The sequence below is a fragment of the Myotis lucifugus genome, unplaced genomic scaffold (assembly GCF_000147115.1).
Source record: "Myotis lucifugus unplaced genomic scaffold, Myoluc2.0 scaffold_46, whole genome shotgun sequence".
NCBI lineage: Eukaryota > Metazoa > Chordata > Mammalia > Chiroptera > Vespertilionidae > Myotis > Myotis lucifugus.
In genome coordinates, this window is record NW_005871094.1 from 2610941 (window position 1) to 2616940 (window position 6000).

At 43.4% G+C, this 6000-nt stretch overlaps 1 protein-coding gene across 1 annotated transcript in view; it reads right to left on the reverse strand.

Annotated features, from left to right (window-relative positions):
* The window catches only part of CALD1 (caldesmon 1), a 200092-nt gene that overhangs the window by 133193 nt on the left and 60899 nt on the right, over nucleotides 1–6000 (reverse strand). Inside the window, exon 2 of the mRNA XM_023753542.1 lies at nucleotides 1092–1185. The gene's annotated coding sequence lies outside the window, so the exon portion shown is untranslated. The remainder of the gene's footprint in view (nucleotides 1–1091; nucleotides 1186–6000) is intronic.

The window sequence follows — 6000 nt, forward strand, 5'->3', positions numbered from 1 at the left end:
TGATATGACTGGTGTCTTTTAAGAAGAGGAAATTTGGAGAGAGAGACGTCTGACATATACATGCAGTGGGATGGTCATGTGATGGCACAGGGAGAAGATGGCCACCTGTAAGTCAAGGACAGAGCTCTCACAAGAAAACAAACCTGTTTGACATTTTTTTTTAAATCCTCACTGGAGGATATATTTATGTTGATTTTGAGAGAGATAGGAAGGGAGAGAGAAACACTGATGTGAGAAACATCGATCAGTTGCCTCCCATACACATGCTGAGTATTGAATCCACAAACTAGGTATGTGACCTGACTGGGAATGAAACCCACGTTCTTTGGTGTATGGGGCGACTCTCCAACCAACTGAACCACCCAGCCAGGGCTGCTGACATCTTTATCTTGGACTTCTAGCCTCCAGAACTCTGAGAAAATAAATCTCTGTTGTTTCAGCCACCCAGTCTGTGGTATTTTGCTATGGTAGCCATAGCAAACTAATACAGGGTGTAACTGATATAATCCTGAAACAATATTTGCCTGAGAACCATGCTAAATTCCTTTAAAAACTTTCATCCTACTGATGCCCACTTTGGTAAAATTGTGAACAAGTGAAGTTTCCTTTAGTTTCTCCATCCCTTGTCTTTTAAAATCCCCTCTTCCTGCTCCCCAGGTAGACTTTCTGCTGGTAGAAGTTCTCCCCCAGCTGAGAAGAATTTGTCGAAAGTGAGGGGTACTTAATGCTCCTGACATCATCAGTGTTTGTGCAAAGGGAGCTATTCCCCCTGAAAAACTGACTCATCTTCTCTTCATTACCTCAAGTCATCAGCATTCTTTGCAGGAAGTAAGGACTTCCTTGTTGAAAGGGGACTGTTTTGCCTAAGGTATTATATATGCAAGAAAAAATAAAAAATAAAGCAAAAAAACTTATTCCAAAACAATTCCTTCCGAACTTGATAGATTGCCTGGTAAATAAATGATGAGGGGCATTGAAGAAAGCTTGGCTTCTTGCAATGCATCCTTAGGTGCAAGAATCAGGCAGAGAGGCTATATAATTGCTAAGAGCAGAGTACCAACCCTGCCCCCAGTCACATAAACTCTACTCACGGTTAAGCAATCAGATATCCACGTCTGAGCCTTCTTGTTGATCACCAATCCCTGTGGAATTGGATTGGGTGAACTTGGAATGTTTTAATGATACCTGGCATAAAAGGAAAATGGAAACATAATTAAGAGAATGAACTTTTGTTAATATAGACAATATATTATAAAATATCACTTTTACTCATGTACTAGTGTTAGAACTTAAAGGGGAAATGAGGCATAGCTATAAATATATATTGTGCATTTTAAAGAAAATAAATAGAATTATTACAGAATCAATCCCTAAATTATTCTAAATAATAGGGCAGAGAAGGTGGTATAGTTAATACAAAACAGAGAGTACTACACATGCCAATAGTCCAAGGTAAATGCCTTAGAACAAGGTCAAGGACACCCCCTCTCTAAGCTCAACCTTCAAGCCTTCTAAGCTTCAGACTTCAAAGACCCTTTTTGCTTTGCCCAAGGTCTTATGCTGTTGATGGTTAGGGACTCGACCAGTTGGTAGAAGAGGAGGTACTGGAGGGTTAAACATAACTATAGAAATATGCTAGTAGATAATCTAGAGTTAACTCTCTTGCAATTTGAAACACAGCAATAAATATTTAACATTAGACCAAAGAAATAATAACTGTGACAGTAAGTCACCATCACATTGCTAAACCTGCCCCAACATGATACTACAAGGGATGCAAATGAGTATGGGTGTGGGAACGGCAGCTTTGGCCTTTTAATGCTTGCCTTTCATTCAGTAGAATAATGTGAGTCTCAACTGGATCTTAAGAACATACCTTGCTTTCCCCCACCCCTACCCCCACCTCTGTCATTTTGCACGGGAAGAAAATCGAAGTTCACAGAGATCAAGGGATTGGCTCGAAATAGTACTGCTAGAGATTGGTCCTGGAGTCCTAGGCTCTCATTTCAGGTTTCACAGGTAAACAAACAAACAACAAATCAAACAAAAACCTGCCTAGTGTGTTACCTATGGTTTGTATGTATCTGAGGAAGGCTGGTTTGCAAACTAGGAATCGGGGCTCCTAAATTAGTCAGCAAATCCAGGTGCCACCCTTTCCTGACTCCGAGGAGTCACTCGGGCTACCTTTAACTCCCTTCTCTGAATACCTACCATCTCTTCCTACTCATCCCAAATGCCTGCGCCAATTACTGTATTGCCGATGCAGCTAATGTACCTTGCTTAGCATACAGGGATATGGGCCCTGCCTTAACAGAGCCAGAAATCTAGTTAGAGTGATAAAACATATAATTATACTTCTAAGTTACAAAGCCAGAAAGTGGTAAGAACTCCAAATCCCATTTAAATTCCTTTCCTTCTACCGTGGGCCAAATTTTGGAGGCCTTTTCTATAAATCTGAGAAGGGGACAAGAAAACCCGTGAGCCATCCCCAACTGGAAAGCTTGCCTAAACCTGGTTCATAATCTGGTTCCTTTCAGCTCTGAGCCCCCTGCCAGCGCCCAGTAGGGCATTACAAAATGAGTATTGAGTGAATGAATAAACAGAAACCACGAACGAGTTTCAGGGAAGATTGTGAATTCCCCGAAACTGTAGGCCAAATTTTGTGTGTTTAAGCTTTCATTAGCTTTTGCTGATTTCCCAAAGCAGTCTCAGCTCCTTCCCTGCCCCCTCCCCCAACTAAGAACCACTTGCTCAGTGATTTGAAGAGTAGTAGAGGGTGGAATTTAGATGAGACAAATTACAAAGTGTGTTCCTATGAGTAAATGTATAAACAAATATGGATTTAGTGCCCTTTATGTGCCAAGAACGGGGCGTACAACAAGGAGCAATTAGCCATTGTATTTGGCCTGGTGGCACTTATGCTGGGCTATCACCCTAAATGGGGATTCTCAGACTGGCTGCATATCAGCATCTTCCGGGGATATTTCTTTAAAAAAAATCATACACACACCAAAATATATGGGACACACCTCAGAGGTGCCCAGGAATTTGCACCTTAAAAAATTCCCTACATTGGAATGCTGGTGCAGATGATAGCACCCACCCCACGAGGCCTCCCATCCTTGACCCTCAGACTGCAGTGAAGGCTAGGAGATCAGAAGAAAGCAAGGAGTGACTTGTCTGGATTGTAAAGGAACACACAGAAAGACACTGAAATGTGTAAAGAAAAAATTCACAGTACCTTTGAGGGGAACTCAAGAGGTTAAAAATTTTTAGCTTTGGTTATACAGTTAATAGGCTTGGTGATTAATGCACTAGAAAGCCATTGTTCCAGCAACCTTTGTGCCCCAGGAGGACTGCAAGCAACCAAGATGGTATCTAAGTCAGTGTGCTCCAGGGGGAGAACGTCCAGTCAGTAGCCCAGGACACAGATAAGGAATCACCGGTCAGCAGATGAAGGGATGCTAGCAAAAGCGCCAGACTGTAGCTTTTATCTGATTCACCCTTTTCCCTGAATTCCAACCCCCTTACCTACTTTTCTTCTGAATTCCAAACCCTTTACCTACAGTTTTCTTCTCACTATAGAAAAGGTTGGCTTGAAATGAGATATAAGACGGTCTTTAGGACACATATTCCTCCATCTTCTCAGATCTCCAGCCATCTGAATAAAGCGCCCATAAAGATCACTTCTAGGAATATATCCCAAGAAACTAGAAACACCCATCAGAAAGGATATAAGCACCCCTATGTTCATAGCAGCACAATTTACCATAGCTAAGATTTGGAAACAGCCTAAGTGCCCATCAGCACATGAGTGGATTAAAAAACTGTGGTACATCTACACGATGGAATAATATGCTTCGGTAAAAAAAGAAGGAATTCTTACCATTTGCAACAGCATGGATGGAACTGGAGAGCATTATGCTAAGCAAAATAAGCCAGTCAGAGAAAGATAAATATCACATGATCTCACTCATTTGTGGAATATAATGAACAACATAAACGGATGAACAAAAACAGATCCAGAGACAGAGAAGCATCGATCAGACCGTCAAACCTCAGAGGGAAGGTAGGGGAGGGTGGGGGTAAGGGGGAGAGATCAACCAAAGGACTTGTATGCATGCATATAAGCCTAACCAATGGATACAGACCCCAGGGGCGGTGGGGGGGGGGGGGAATGGGGGAGATAAGGACACATACGTAATACCTTAATCAATAAAGGAAAAAACAAAACAAACAAAAAGATTCAACCCTTTTCTCTACTTATTGGTTCTGGTAGTAACAGGTAGCACAAATGCTGACTTTTCCGGTGTCACCTTCCCCAAACACTGAGAGGGTCAGTATTTATTTGCCTAATTTCCCTTTCCCTGCTTTCTATTTCCTCAAAATTTTTATTTTAAAATTTGGGGATGAATACAGAAAAAATAGAGGAAGATAATGGTATCAGTAGAAAAACATATTTTTGGTCTATAGAGTCTGTGTATATGCTTAGGAACTATCTTGTTAGTGAGACAAAGCTTGAAAGGCTTTTAAGAGAAATCATAAAGTGAATGGCAAAGTGACTAAGAGTGGAGTTGGTCTTCAGATATACTTTCCTTTCTATTTTCAGATTTAGGATCAAAGGGCCAGGAAGTTGATAAAACTCTCACCCCTTGCTTTAAGATCTTTCTCTACCACCAGTTAGCTTACAACTTCAAATAGATGCCTGGGTGAACCATTACTCACTGATCCCTTCATCCACAGGGTTTAATTCACTGGCCAACACACAGATTGTGCTGACCTGGCTCAGAGGTAGTCACTAAAATTCTCTGCAGGCAAGACCTGGTTGAGACTGGACATGGTAAGGAAGGAAAGACCTCGATGAAGGAAGAGAGGAAGAGAGAGAGAGAGAGCGAGCTGGGCTGAATTAGGCAAATGAGTGGGTCTTCCTTCCCAGCCAGCGACAAACAGCCAGGGGCTAGTCACTGCTCCTTTGCTTGAGCCAGCAGTATGTGGGGAAATTTGGGTTTTGTATGAACATTCATTCACTGCGGGAGAATCGAGGTGTAATAAAGGAAAGGAGGCCTCTCTCTCCTCCCAGTGAGATTCCTAGTCCTCCAAGAGCTGTGATTTTTCTGAAAACCCTCAGGATGCCTCCAGCCAAAGCCACTCAGTAGCCCGAGAAACAGAAAGTAGCACCTTCCTGGATGACACAAATGGAAAACGTTGCCACTACCTACGTAGTTGTAAAACGTGTTTAAAATTCTACTTTAAAATTCTGATCACAAGTGTTCACAGAAAGATAGCATTTTCCAAATGGATACCAAGGGGTTGGGTGAAGGAGGCCATCATGAAGGATCATCCTAGCTAATAAAAGAGAAACATGGTAATTAGCCGTACCTATTGCTAATCAGGGCGATATGCAAATTAACTGCCAGCCAAGACGGCTGCCGGCAGCCAGGCAGCTTGAAGCGAACATGAGGCTTGCTTGCTTCAGTGACGGAGGAAGCCAACGTTCCCCATTCCCCGCCTGCCGCTGCCGGCCTCTGAGCTGCAACTCTAAGAAACATTGTAACAAATATAGAAGCTAAACCAAACCCCAGAAACCTGCTTTAGTCAGCCAGGCTTCAGCCAGCAGGACCGCAACATTGCTTCAAATACAGAAGGTAAACAAAGGCCAGAAACCTGCTTTCAGCAGCTGAGGCCTTAGAGCTAAAGATGGCCCAGAATAAAAAAAAAAGAAAAAAAGGAGCAGTTGGGAGCTTCAGTCACCCGCCAGCCCAAACCCCCTGATCGCCCTGCGGCTCTGTGTGTGACAGGGTGCGGCGCCCCAACTCCCCCCCCCCCCCCCACGGGCCCTGCTCTGTGTGTGACGGGGTAGAGAGCATAAACCTCCCCATCGGCCCTGCCCTGAGTGTGGACAGTGGCGGTGCCCCAAGCCCCTGATACGGCCCTGCTCTGTGGGTGATAGAGGGCAGTGATAAAAGGGCTACTCGACCTCCTCTCTCAGTCTGTCTGGGG